The following is a 14673-nucleotide window of genomic DNA, read 5'->3' on the forward strand; positions in this document are numbered from 1 at the left end:
GCTGAATTTCAGGCTGTTTAGACCATGGTGCTGGCTCTCTCTATTCCAGCTAATCAGTTTCACATTTGAGTAAGTTCAAAGTTCATCAGAGCTTGGGTCTGCTCTCCCTTTATTTGCTCCTCTGACTTCAGAATTAAGCTAAGCAAAGCAAGTGGTCACAAAGATGTGGAACACACAGGTTATAGACTGATCCTCACAGCTCTGAGGAAGGCAGCTTCCCCAAATGATGCCCATGATCCTCTGTTTGAGCTAGAAGGGGTCAGAGAAATCCAGGGTATTTAGAACAATATATCCGGGTGCCAGGCACATTTCTGGGCTCTGAGGATGTCTGAGAGTCCCTTTCCCTGCTTGATGCTAGGGAATCATTATTCATTTACAGCCTTTTGGGTGTAAAATGTGATCTTGAAGCGACACTGAGCAGAACAAGCAGTCAAGGACGTGGGAAGCACAGCAGGTCTGACTGATCTTGCAGGTGTTATTTCCTCGGAGATGAAATCAAGGGCTAGCACTCTGCTCATTGGCAACGATTTTCTCCTGGGTAAACTACCCTGTGGTAATTGTGGCTAATAAAAAGCAGCAAAGAACCTATAATACAATGAGATTACTTGAAAGAGTGAAATTTGAAAATCTATTGTTTGAGCAGCTATATCTTATAAAACAGTGCTACCTTTGATAGTTTAGGCATCTCTCCCAAACACATTCTTCAGTTTGTCCTACATGACTGTGAAATGTTAGCTTTAAATCCAACAGAGAAAAAATTAACCCTGGAAGCTGCTGAGCATCCAAAATTCTCATTAGTTCTGACCTTCCCTGCTGTGTATTTCAGTGGAAAATAAAAGACTTATTTACTAACCTTAATTCTCAGGACACAGTTTGCCTAAGATAGGCTGCAGATGGCACTTCTTACAGAGATTGACGCATTTTCCTCCAGGTCCTTGCACCTAACAAAAAGCTTGGTTTTCATGAATTCCATTTCTGTGTCAGCCTACAGAGGCAAGCAAAAGAAAACATTGGTCAGGGACTGATCTACCCTCCTGTGCCTTGTGTTCTCACCCCAGCCTCTGCAGAGGAGAGCCCAGAGGCTGAGCAATACTGCAGCCTCTGTCCACAGCTCCTGGTGTGGCCACACCAACAAAATTCCAAGGTTTGAAACACTAATGGAGAATCAACATCTAAAAAATAGTAACCACACAATTCCTATCTTTATGTACAGTGGAAACAAACTTCATTGGTTTTTTATTTCTGTAGGCCACAAACAGAAACTAAGCAGAAACCAACATCATCCGCAAGACTGTCAGAAGGGGAGGGAGCCTTGTCAAGGCTCTGAATATCCCATCTCCACATCCTCATATCTGCAGCCCAAAGAGAAACCTGGAAGCATTGCAGGCTGTTGGTGCACCCAATGATTCACTGCTTGAATTCAGTGCATACAAAAGGTATCCACTGAAAGGTCAGGCAGGTTTTCAGACTGGAATAGGTTAAATCTTTCTTTGTGTCAAAGCTTTCAAAGACAAGCAGGAGTGACTCTCCTGATGTAATGAGGGAACACCACGTCAGAACACAACAGTCATTTCTTTTCCTCACTCTCAGTGAGCAATGTGCTTCTGTGGGTCTCTCATCATCCTGAAGGGTCTCTTCAAGCAGTTTTAGGGTTCCAGTACTAGACAAACTGACAAATCATTTGATATACTGAGGGTATTTCCCTAGCTTTGCCTGTGAGCCAGGGCAATTTATTGAAGTAAGAGAGATTTTAACAGGAGTGAGAAAACCAAATCATTTAAGTAAGATAAGACAGTTCCTCTGATCCCTGTCTATAATGAATGCTCCCCTCTGCATAGAGCCTGGTGACTCAAGCTTATCATGCATATGTCTGTTCAGACCTGATAGACCAAACAGAGAATGGAGGAGAGGGCAATTAGCTACAGACCAGCAAGGAACTGGTTCAAACTCCCACCCCAGGCTGCTGATGGAGAGCAAATGGGATAAATGTGATGGATCTGCATTCCCAGCTGAGCAGCCAGGGCTGTCAGGGCAGCTCAGGAACTGTGCAGAAGCTGCAATTGCTGTGCTGGCCTCAGAAAATGGAGCTGTAGCACAGAAAATGTGAGAATTACTGGCACTTAGCCAAGTCTCTTACAAACTTTTGTGTTAAAGTCTTCCTCCTGAGGATGACAAATGATAAAGCAATGGTAGAACAAATAAACTACAAACAAACAGAAAGATGCATCAGCATGCAAAGCACCTCCCACAGAGGAACTCCTCTGATCTTTTCCCTGGCATTCCTCCACATCTCTTGATAAAGCAAGTAGATTTCTTTGGGGATGCTCTTCAGAAATGCTAACTTATACAGTATCCTTTGTACAATGAAGGACAACCACAGACAAAAATTTGTAATTATTTTATTTGCAGAAAGCCATATACTATGTGAGTAAATTCTCTACCCTCCTTTGATGGTTTCCTAGTCATGCAGTGTGAACTTGGAAAAGAGTTCATATTTGCAAGTGGACAGAATATAAATTCAAAGGCTCTCAGCACAGCTTTCCTAATAGGAGGGTGGCAGTCAGAGAATTGTTTCACACTTTATGGATGTCAAAAATCCTTCTTCTCTTTCTGCAATCTTCATTAAGTGAACAAAACCTGGTTCTAATTAGAAGAATTAGTCACAGAAGGATGACAAACATGTGGGAAACTGAAATGTGCAATCAGTTGAAGAGGAATTACTAAAAGGAAAATAGATCTGAAGTCCAGTGGGTATGACGTAGATAGAAAAAAAAAATCAGCAGGAAAACAGGAGTTTTCCTAAAAGGTTATCAGAAAGAAAGCAAGGTCATTCTATTCTTATTCACTGAGAGGATCAGGCTAAGAAACATGAACAGACCCACGTGTTTATCAAGAGACAAAAGAGATAACAAAAATGAACACTTTCAAGACTAATTTTCTGATTGGTATCTCTACAGAGGAGAAATATCAGAGGACATAAAAATAGGTCTATATGCAGACAGACCAACAGAAATGAAGCAAGGAAATACATTCACTTCTTCAGCAACTGGTTAAATTATCTCTGGGTGATCACTGAGTACACTCAGCCCTGCCTTGCCAATCTTATGAAAACAACAATCTTAGGGCTGTATTCTTCCTACAAAACAGGCCAAGACAGGAAATTTTTTTGTTGTTGTTTATTAGTGTGAATAATTCTTATATTTAAGGAGGTTAATAGGGGAGGACTAATGGCAAGAGATGGGTTTGAAATTTCCACTGGGACTAATAAAGTTGAATAACAGATTAGAAATTACTCCCCAAAGCCAATGCAGGCTGTCTCCAGATTTAGCCACCTGATAGCAGGGCAGATTAATCCCCACAAGCAGCTTCTCAATTGAGTAGCATTCTCATTAAAACAGAAGTATTATTATAATTATTATTATTATTATCTCATAAATAATAGACTAAATAACACAGGACATTATGCCTTATCCTCATTATCTAATTCACTGTATTTTGTATATATTAGAGTCTTGCTAACCCTTTTTGGGATTTCCCCTTTCCCTTCAAACAATGTGTCCAGAAAAACATTTTTCAGAGATGGATACATGCTGAGCTGCCACTTCTACTATTGCTAAACCTAACTAACAGAATTATGCAAAGGAGCTGCATAATTATCATCCCAGCTCTCACAAGTATTTTTAACACTCATGTTCCAGAAACACTTTAGGTAAAACAACATCTCAACTGCACAAAATACAGGAGAGAAATGAACAGGAGCTGAGCTGCTGATGCCCCTTCCACTGAAATAATTCTCCATTTTCCAGGAGACTCAATGAAAGCTTTACTTGCCCTACTTGATTTGCTCAAACCCAGTGTAATTACTCTTGAACAGCAGACAGCCTCAGCCTTTGTGGGTATGTTTTGATTGCCCTACAGCAATAAACAGCCACAAATATATTATTATTTATTGTATCTGACAGTTTAATTTGATTAAAGGAATCTAAGTGAAGGGGGGAAAAGATCATAATCTACCAATGTCATAGCCTAATATTAATGTCCAATTTGCTGCACAGTGTCCCAGGGGCTCTTCAGTTAAAAGTGTTTGTGAAGTGTTTGGTTGAGAAATCAAATGGGGGCAAAATCTTAACAATATTCTACAAAATATATATGAAGCTTCTTGAAAATGAGAGAGAACAGAAAACATTTTTGGAGAGAACCTGGAGAAATATTCTTTAAGGAATCTCTGGTCAGGATAAAAGTGAAAACTTCACATGCAAACAAATCCCTACTAGAGGGAAGGAAAAGCTAACAAATCAACAAAGAAACCTCAAACAAACAACAGATTATACACAGATTACTGTTGGAGAAAGAAAGAAGAGAAATGGCAAAAATGAAGAGTGTGAAAAATATACTGAGATCTGAGAACAAAAAATATCAATAAATTACAAGGTACATTCCTGCAGAGGTACCTCCCCCAAAATAAGTGCGATGCAGTCTTTGGATAACTTTAGAGGTCATTTTGTAGAAAGAAGAACATTTCTGAGAGGATTCCTAGTTCATGGACCTCAGATATCAATAGTTTTGTCCATGAGATCCATGTTATTTCAGCCCGTGTGTGCATTTGGGTGAGGATTTCTGCAGGCGTGTCAGAGCAGCAGGAACGAGCAGAGGTGACCATGGCTGGGTGGGGCAGTTTCCGGGATTCTCACTGAGGCACGAGCTGCTCCCTTACATTTTTAGCTGAGTGTTTACCGGCAGCAGAACATCAAAAAACTCCTCCTTGTTCTTTACAGGTGCAGGAGATCTATTTCCTCACGTTGTGATGTAAGGAGACAGACAAACTGATCATTAAATATAATCGACTCTGCACAGGAGGAAACTCTCGCAAACGTCCGCAGCTCCTGCTGAGGCAAATCAGCTGCCGCAGCCGTGGCACGGCCCGGCCCCGCCGAGGCTCTGCTGATGCTGCGCAGCTCACGTTCCAAACCCTGCTGATTGCAGCGGTGCTCAGAGCAGGGCCGGCAGCGAGGCCCATCAGCATTCCCAGAGTCAGAGAGAGCCACCTGCCCCTTTGTTCCAGGAGCACAGCACTGATTCTGCCTAAGGAGGAGAATATTTAGGGATGTCCTGCCTTCAAAAGCCGTATCTGTGCTGTTATCTGGGAGCTGCAGAGCGCAGAAAGCCCGACTGACTGGATGAGCCGGTATTGCCCCAACCCCTGCGAGCCCAGGGAATACAGGGGGAGACGGGGGGACCCTGTCACAGACACATTTTCTGAAAAATCCTTTTGCCAGGATTTTTTCTCCTGAGAAGCTGAGAGGCCTCAGAAATGAAATGTAAACAATAATTATCTGCTGCTGTGCAATGCAATAGGTGCATCTGGGATTGGTCTCATTTGGTTGTTTTTAATTCATGGCCAATCACAGTCAGCTGGCTCAGACTCTCTGGTCAGTCACAAGATTTTATTATCATTCCATTCCTTTCTATTCCTTTCAGGCCTTCTGATGAAATCCTTTCTTCTATTCTTTTAGTATAGATTTAGTATATCATTTTCTTTTAATATAATATATATCATAAAATAATAAATCAGCTTTCTGAAACATGGAGTCAAGACTCTCATCTCTTCCCTCGTCCTGGGACCCCTGGGAACACCCCCACAGGACCCAGTTATGGGTGTTCTCCACCAGAAGACATGTTCTTCAGGGAGAAAACCTCCTGGAGCAGTTCTGTGCATTCCTGCCATTCCAGGATTACCATAAAGCAACTAAAAATTCAGCATTGTATCGGTTTTTTCTTTCTCTTCAGTGGTGCCAGGCTCTTGCTCCAAGATTTGATACAAAATTATCCTTTGTACCCAAACCAGTCATTACAGCAATATTTTTCATCCATCCAATCCATGGTACAATCTATAGCTACAGCCTAGAACAACATTTATTGTCATACACCAAATTATTCAGCTCAACAGTGTTAAATGGAAACAATGACACATCCTATATAGGATAATTATACCAATATGAAAGGAACAGAGAGAAATCCCTGGAATGCTTTTCCTATTTCCCTTGCTCCCCACCCCCTCCAAAAAAACCCTCATAAAAGTCATCTCGGTTTTATGGGGACTCCACATCTGCAGTTTACTTCTTTAAAGCCAGAGAAGGATACTATTAGCAATTAGGAGTGGGAAATCAACAAGAGCCTACTAAAGAACAGTTCTAGCAGTAGAACATAACAACTTCACCTATTTTTCAAATCATGCTGCTGAAAGGAAAAGCTCCTGTGTGCTCGGATAGCTCTGACAGCCTGGGTAGCTGCCAGGAAGCTCAGGGCCCAGCAGGATCTGTGATGGATCCTCAGAACGGGTCACAGAACAGATCATAACCCCATCCAGCTTGTTCAGCAGCTACACCTGTTCTGTTTCTTGTCCCTACAGCAACAATTCCTGTGCTTTTTCCCCCCCCCAGCACATGAAATGCACCTGTGGATCTATCAGAAACAGGGATCATGGGCTAAAGCTTTTGGCAGCCTGGCCCTCAGCACAGGCTGGGAGTGTGAGCAGGTGGCACTGCCAGGAAGATTAGAACTGATGACAGGTTCCCTGTGCCTGCTTGCAGAGGGAGGGCTTGGAAAAGCCTGCGCTTTCACAACCCGGCAGGTGTGGAAGCAGGTGAATCAGATGCAGTTACACTGTGTGGAACACTGTGTTTAAGAAGGGTGTGTAAAATTTGGAACACATTTTTCAGCATCAGTTAAGAAGTTTCACATCATCAGGACATTGCTTATTGAAAACTGTGTTGAGGATGTAAAACCGACCTGTGCAGATCAGGGGGAGGACTGAAATCACCCCAGGCAAGAATGCAGCTTCCAACAGCACCCAGACAGATCACATGCAGAGGGAATACATCCCACTGGAATACAAGCTCACAATCTGCTCTGAGAGATCTGTCCTAGAAGAGTAAAAACCTCTTCTAACTCCTTAAATTTCAGCGGTCCTCCCTTTAACTCATGCAAAAGAAGAGTAAATGTTTAGGGAACATCATGCAAAGATCACAGATAGAATGGGAGATGCACATTCCAGAACACTCTGGGTGTAGCCCAGAGGGACAGTTAAGAGTTTGAGCTTCCATTTGTGCTTGCAGATAAAATTTTATTTCAATACTTTAGAGAGAAAGCAAATCACGCATTAATTTTTAAAAAGATAATTTGATGACAATACCAGTGAGGCCCTTTCAGTTGTCAGAGGAATAGCATATGTGCTTGCTGAAAAACTTTTCATATTTCTAACTTTTAGGAATTTTTTCCACGTCCTGAAGCACAATTTTACTGTATTTTCACTATATTACCACTTTCAAAATTCTGAGAGATTTCCTATCTATCAGTAATAGGAGTTTCTATAAAAAAGCTGAGTATCCAAATTAGGAAACACATAAAAAGCTACTTTTCCATGTTCATGCATTAGAAATTACCTCACTTGACTGCAATAGTATTTAAATTGTACTTTCTCCAAGGAGATCACAAGGGGTAGAGAGTAATGATCATTGTTGTACAATCACAGGACACCAAAGTGATTTAGAGTGGCTATTATTTCACTACTTGTTAATGATTCCTTCAGAGTCAGAAGCACTGGCAGTAAGAGAAAGGAGACTCAATTTTCCATGGAAGACTTTTCATCGTGCTCAGGTGCTTCAGTGAATCCACCATGGCCCGTGACAGAGCCCAGGGGACCTTCATGAGCAAATCACTGTTCAGTGACATCCATCAAGAAAAAACCCTTCAGCATTTTGGGGACAGGAGGGGGCACCCTCAGTGTCAGAGCAGTAAAGGTAACTCCTAGAGCTGCACAAAGGAAGCTTGCTACCAATACCTGTGCATCCATAACAGCAGGCCAAGAAATTCCCACATGGCTGGGGTCACCTCCCAGATTGTGGTGGCAGATCTGAAGTCCCAAACTGCTTGAAAATAGTGCAGAAAGCAGTGCAGGCCCAGGTTTCAAGGTTTCCCTTCTCACTGCTTAGTCCCTGCCCCATGCTGTTGCTGTTTTGCCAAATAAGCACTGGAGTCCCCAGCAGTGACAGAAATGTTGTCTCTCCCAGTCCCAGGATGCTTTTTGCCTCAGTCTGGCACTTTGTGTTTGAATGGGAGATCAGAAATGGTGCAGTATCCAGGCACTCATGAGGCTCAAGTGTCCTTGCAGTAGCTCTGTGCTTTTCCTGACATTCAACTTGAAAAAAAGCAAATATCAAAGAAGAAACTTCTCCACAAACTTCTGTGTTACACAATTGTCCTGATTTCCTGCTTTGCAGAGGAAAACACAGGGATCTCAGGACACAGATCATTTGAGGACATCCTTTGTTCACTGTGCTATCAGCAAGCACTGCACTGCACTGGCAGGGCCTGCACTGGCAGAGCACAGGGAGCAGCTGGGGCAGGAGGGACTTGTGAGGCAGCCCCTGGGACACTGTGTCCCACCCTGGGCTTTTTGTCACCGAGGTGACACTGATAACCTGCAGGGAGCTCAGGGAAAATCACTAAACAGTGAAGTGCCTGAGCATGTGGCATGTGAGGAGAGGCTGAGGGTCTGAGTGTGTTTAGCCCCAAGAAGAGAAGGCTTGGGAAAGGAATCCAACTGTGGTAATCAAACATTTAAAGGGTAATTACATGTAAGATAAAGACACTTCTTAGAGATAACAGTGCAAGAGCAAGGAGCAATGATCAGATTGGGGCAGGAGAAATCACCAGTGGATATAGAAGAGAAAAAATTCAGTGTAAGGGCTCAAGTCCTGAAATAGGTTGTCTAGAAAGACAGAAATCTCTGTTCCGGGTGGTTTTCAAAATCTGATCACACAAAGCCTTGAGCAATTGATCTAGCTTTGAAGGTAGCCTTGCCCTTGGTGTTCTCTGGAGGCACACTTCAAACTAAGTTATGTTACCTGGAGACCCCTGACACGTTTCCTTTGCTTTAAATCTACCCTGCTGTACCAGGCTGCTTGACAAGCTCATCTCTGCACTCAGGTCTGCTATCACAGGCTCACGAGTCAGAGATTTGACAAATTGTAGTTCTTACAGTTACAGAGCTGGAAAAGACAATAGTGCCACATGCTAATTCTTTACTAATCACTCACTGCCAAATCCTTGTGGCTGTTATCAGGCAAAGGCCCATCAAACCCTGGAGAAAGCAAAGTGCACCTCAGAGCCCCACTTCATTGGGACTAAACTGAGCAGAAACTGCATGAGAGCCAAATGAAACCACACCAGGGCTGTGGGGGCAAAGTCTGGCAGCTCCCAATCACCATTTGTGCAGTTCACACACAGATCTCTGCAGAGCTGCAGGAGAGGTGCCCAAATAACTTCTGGGAAAAGCTGGCAATGGACTTCATCAGCTGACTGCAACTGATTTATTACACACCATTGTTGATGGATGATTTGCAGACTGAGACTACATATCCCAGTGACTCATAAGCCTTACCCCACTCCAGTAAATTCAGCACTTTTTCCAGACAGCAACGTTAATTCTGCTCTCAAAGACAGAAATGATGGCTCAAAATTGGTGGTGGAATGGCTGAGAATGAAGTGCAGTAATAACCCTGAGTTCACTTTGGCTTCTTGATGCCAAAGCTGAACATGCATGACTGCAAAAAATAACTCAGGCCAGCCTTGGGGTCCTGGCTGTGTCCTGGACAGCACTTGAGAGTGGCAACCAAGAGCTTAGACCAGGCAAAAACTGAGCCACATTCACTTTACTTCTCTTGTTTTTCCCTAGAAATATTTCCTAGAACACAAGTACAGTGGAATTTTGGCACAGAACACCTGTGTAGCCACAATGCATTCTTCACAAGGAATTTCTAAGTACTTTGCAGCATTAGGATGACAAAAATTATTGAATCCAATGTAATTCCTAAAAAGAGAAGGATGAAGAGGAAGAATACAGCTTATAGATTAAAACAAACAAATTAAAAATTTTAAAATGCTCTCTATAAGCACAATTCATGTTAAACCCACTGTGAGTTACCTAATTATAACAGAATACACATACTAAATCCAGAGAAGTAAAAATTAAAATTACTAAGATATTAAATCTGAAACCAATACAAAATAGTTCACTTTTTCCTTTCCCAAGGCAAATTTTTATTTTCATATTCCAATAGACCTGCTGGAAAATGCAGGCCTGATCTTTCAGGCCTGCTTAGCAAAGACTTTGATGTGACTGACAATGAGCAGGAACAGGAGTGGGACAAACAGGTGCTCAGTGCCTTATGAGCACAAGAGATGAAAACAAACCTTGGTCTGCCCTGTCCTCACTGAGAGCTCAGGGAGTTGCAATTCCTCCTTTCCCTCCTCATTCCCAGTTATGGCACATCCATTAGCTGGAGACTGCAAGGCTGTTTCATGGAGGTTTCATGGCACTAATGGGGAAAGTAGATGTTTATAGCGAAAATTCTGTTTTTATGAATGATGTTCCTAGGGTTTAATGGGTTGTGTTTCCTTGGCAACAAACATATAATGTGCTTTTTAATAAGGTTTGTACATGAGCTTTGTACAGGACCATGCCAGAGGTCCCTGCTGATAAGGTTTCTAAAACATTATGAATTCAGAAGAGTGGATCTACCCTGTGACAAAGCAAGGACCACACTGGCAGAAGAGCAAGAGCCTTCCCTGGTCTTTATAAAGGGGCTCCAACTGCAGCTTCCTGCTTTTATTCTCTAAGTCCTTATTCATGCAAAGAACCATCTTCACTTTTTTACATCAGTAAATTTCATTAACTCCCTGGTTATCCACTTAAATATTCTACACTTAAAAAAAAACAAAAAAACCCCAAATACAGAGTGATATCCCAGGAATTAAATTTGTAAGGCTGCACTGTGGTTTATCCTGAAGAAACCTTGGAGAAAAAACAAGTTACTTATTTTATTTCCTGTTTTTCTACAGAACAACTTGTTACAGGAAATAGGCTGCAATCTGTTACAGAACTTCAACATGCTTTGTGTTCCACAAGAGGGAATCCCAGATCCACAGAAAAGAAATCCTAAATTCCACAAACTGTACTGAAAAATCAGAAAAATCATCAGAAAAATCAGACTTGTGGTGAATATGCACAGGCACAGAGAACTCCTGTGGCAGAAGTCAGAATAGATCATCTCAGTGCCACTCTGAAGCACTGCTAACATTTGGTTTCACAACAAATATAAAAGTTCCATGTATAAGTCTGGAAAGGTTTAGTGATAGGAGATGAAGAATTTATTTATTTGTTTTTTTATATCACGTCCATGGAAAAAAGTAAAATACTCAACACCACATAAATCTTGGCTGGCTCCAACCTTGTAACTGTGAAAACAGCAAAGGTAAAAGGGATGGAACACTGAACTTCTGACACAAAGTACCAGCTAATTGACTCATTTATATTCTTAGACTGTCATTCACATAGTAGCTAAACCAAGTAGTGAAGAGTACAGCCATGTGATCCATAAGCACCTTAAAACATTTACTAACCAGTCATCCATGCAGTGCTCCCAGTTAAGGGAGGCTGACATCCATTGGCATCAGGACCAAAAATAAGAGGAAAATTACAATCAGCACTCATCTGTTTGGCTTATTTATTAAAGCAATCAGAAACTTTGAAAGAAACAATTCCAAGCATGCAAAAAGAGTGTTCTGTTGCATCTGAACCAAGAAACACCAAAAAAAGGATTATTAAACACATGGAAACAAGATCTTATAGATAGGGAGGAAAAAAGAAGGTGGAAGAAACACCAAAATTTACAATGGAACAATTAATCTGAGAGACAATTTACAAATCAGGCTGAACAGAACTGTTATTAATAGAGAAGGTGTGCACTGAACCAGTACAGGTGGACAGGGAAGGAAAGAAGGCAGCAGAACTGTTCCATCAGGCCAGCCTGTGCAGGCAGAGACCCTGTTTGTTTCCCTGCCATTGGGCTGATCAGTGTCATCAGGAGTCCCCAGCTGCTCCTGCAGCAAGCTGAGCACCACTGAATGTTCAGAATGTTCCAGCAAAACTGGCCCAGTGTGCTGCTCCCCAAGAGGGAGACTGCAAACCAGCCCTGACAGCACCCAACAGAGCATCCCCAGCCTGTGCCAACCCTGCCAGAGCTCCAGAGGCATTTGGAGAACACACTTGGGCACAGGGTGGGATTCTTGGGGTGTCCTGTGCAGGGTCAGCACTCTGAACCAGTGATCCTTGTGTGTAGGGGGATAGAATATAAGAAAATAAAGATAGTGTAGAAAGTAATCTTACCCCTGAGGAGCTGCAGCTGGGCCAATTCTCAAAGATTAGGAACAAGCTTTACCAGGCCACAGCTGTAAGCAATGAGCAGGAGATGCTATAAAAGAGTGGGGTGGCTGCTTGAGAGGGGAGCTGGGGTCAGTGGCTGCTTTGTGAGGAAGAAAGAGTCAGTGCTGTGAGGAGCTGCTCATAAGAAACACCAAGAAGGTGTGAAACCTTAGTGAGAGGAGACAACAGCATGGTGTTGAGAGTTTTTTGCAGATTGAGGGGTTCTTGCTGGACAATATTCAGCCCATGCACAATCCAGCCTGCTTGTACTAATGGACACGTGCACAAACAATGAATAATGGAATATTCAGAAATGGGGTCAGTATATCCTTGAAAGAGATACAAGAAGAAAAGTCACCAGGACTCAGCAAGTTTGTCAGCAAGCTTGGGAAAGCAAGAAAAAAGTGAGCCATGGGTGGGCCAGACAACCACAGCAAGATGTGTGAAAAATTAATGATCCAATCAGCATTCTATTGTAGATGCATGAACAGCTAGGATTAACCAATCATGTATTAGCTAGAGACACCTGGACAGTAGAGATTTATTATAAGTATAGTCTTTTTAGGGATAATAAATTTGGCTTCACTGGATCATATTGGTTATGGTGTGATGTCCCTGAACCTCCACACCCCGCAGTGTGGAACCCCTGCAATAGGATGACAACACTTGTGGGTCTATTCCAGCTCAGGATGTTCTACAATCACAAAGATGAAGAGAGGACAACATCTAGAAAGCTTGCAAACAGCACATCAGCCACAGTTTCACCTGGGAACGTTGCTGACATCATCCAACCACTGAAACAAATCATTATTGCCAGCTGAACAAAGCACCCAAGGCACAGCAGCTTCCTGCTTCAGAGCAGAATTGCTCTCTGCCCCATGGATGGCACAAAGGATGAGGCAGTCACAGCTGCAACGCCATTCTCCAGGAACTGAAAAGTAAATTGATTGCCATGACTCAACTGCTCAAATCAATACTCACCCTCCCCTCCTCCTGTACACACACAGACATTTTTCTTCCTTTAAAATAAACAATATCATCTCCAAAGTTAAGGAGCATTACTGTGCTTAATGAGGTATAAATACATTTTTCAGGGGAAAGCATTTTCTGCCTATGACTTTATTCAAAGGAAAACTCGTCATCAGTTCTTGTGAATCTGATCACTGACAACCAGGGTGTAACAATTTTGCATTCATGTTCTTGACCTGCTGGAACTGGTTCTGAAATTTATGGCAATTTAGGATTTGAATCATGTCCATCAACACAACACCTCTGTGTTTACAGTCCTACATGAAGCACATAAAAAACATCATTTCCCTGGGATATGGCACTGTCCAAAGCTATGACATCATGCAAGAGGCAATTAAGGCCACTTAAGTAGATTTTCAATGAAAATTAAGAATTGACAATTGGCTAAATACTAAATTATTAATAACTTTTAAAGAAAACAGTTTGAAGCAGCAAGAACAAATGCATCCACTAACAAGTAGAGCAAGCAGCTTCATCTCAGTTCACAGGTAGCAAAAAGAAATCCAAGCTCCCTTTGCAGAGACTGGCAGGTGTGAGTTACAGGCTGCTGAGCTATGTGGGCCATAAAGATACCGACAGCCAAAACACTCAGCACCAAAGCACAGCCATCAGCCATGGAATGTGCTCTGCATGGGCACTCAGGGAAAAGCACCTCTTCTGCCTTCATTTGCACATAGAACATCATGGATGGATGGACAGCCTGTGGTTGGTTTGTTCTTTTTTTTTAATTCAAGAGAATCCTCTTGATTAAATTACTACCAGTGGCAGCTCCAGGTGGTGCTGCTCCTGCAAGTGAAGTAACAACACAAGGAAAACAGTGACTGCCTAAGCTTTTGCCTCTGGGTCCCACCTGATTTTTTAAACTGCCCACCCAGTTCAATTAATCCTGCTCAAAGATAGCTTCTGATGACTACTGAGGTAAACAGTAGCTATTTGTCCACACAAATGATGGATTTGGGACCTAGACTGTAGTGTTCCTACCATTCACAAAGTTGTTTCCCACATTCTCAACACCCAGAGCAGAACATTTGCTGCCTAGAAGTACTGAGATGTTTGTTTTCAAAAAAGCACAAACCCTCACACATATGGGATCAATTTACTTACATGTTTTGTGTCATCAGTGAAAGACACGTTGAATTGTCTCTCCTTAGCAGAAGAAGCACAACAAAAGCAAATCTGAACTCTGTATTTCCTACCACTCTCATAATGTTAAAAACATTAAGTCCCTAAAATCCATCTTTTTTCAGTGTTTGACCCTGATTCCAAGTCCTTGCCTTAAAGCCAAGGGCCCTTGGTGATCCTTGCAGAGCCAATTCAACACCCCAGTGAGAGCTGCCCTGTGGAGCCAGAGACCTGCAGGAGATGGAGCTCATGTGCTC

Source organism: Molothrus aeneus, chromosome 18 (assembly GCF_037042795.1).
Source record: "Molothrus aeneus isolate 106 chromosome 18, BPBGC_Maene_1.0, whole genome shotgun sequence".
NCBI classification, from domain to species: domain Eukaryota; kingdom Metazoa; phylum Chordata; class Aves; order Passeriformes; family Icteridae; genus Molothrus; species Molothrus aeneus.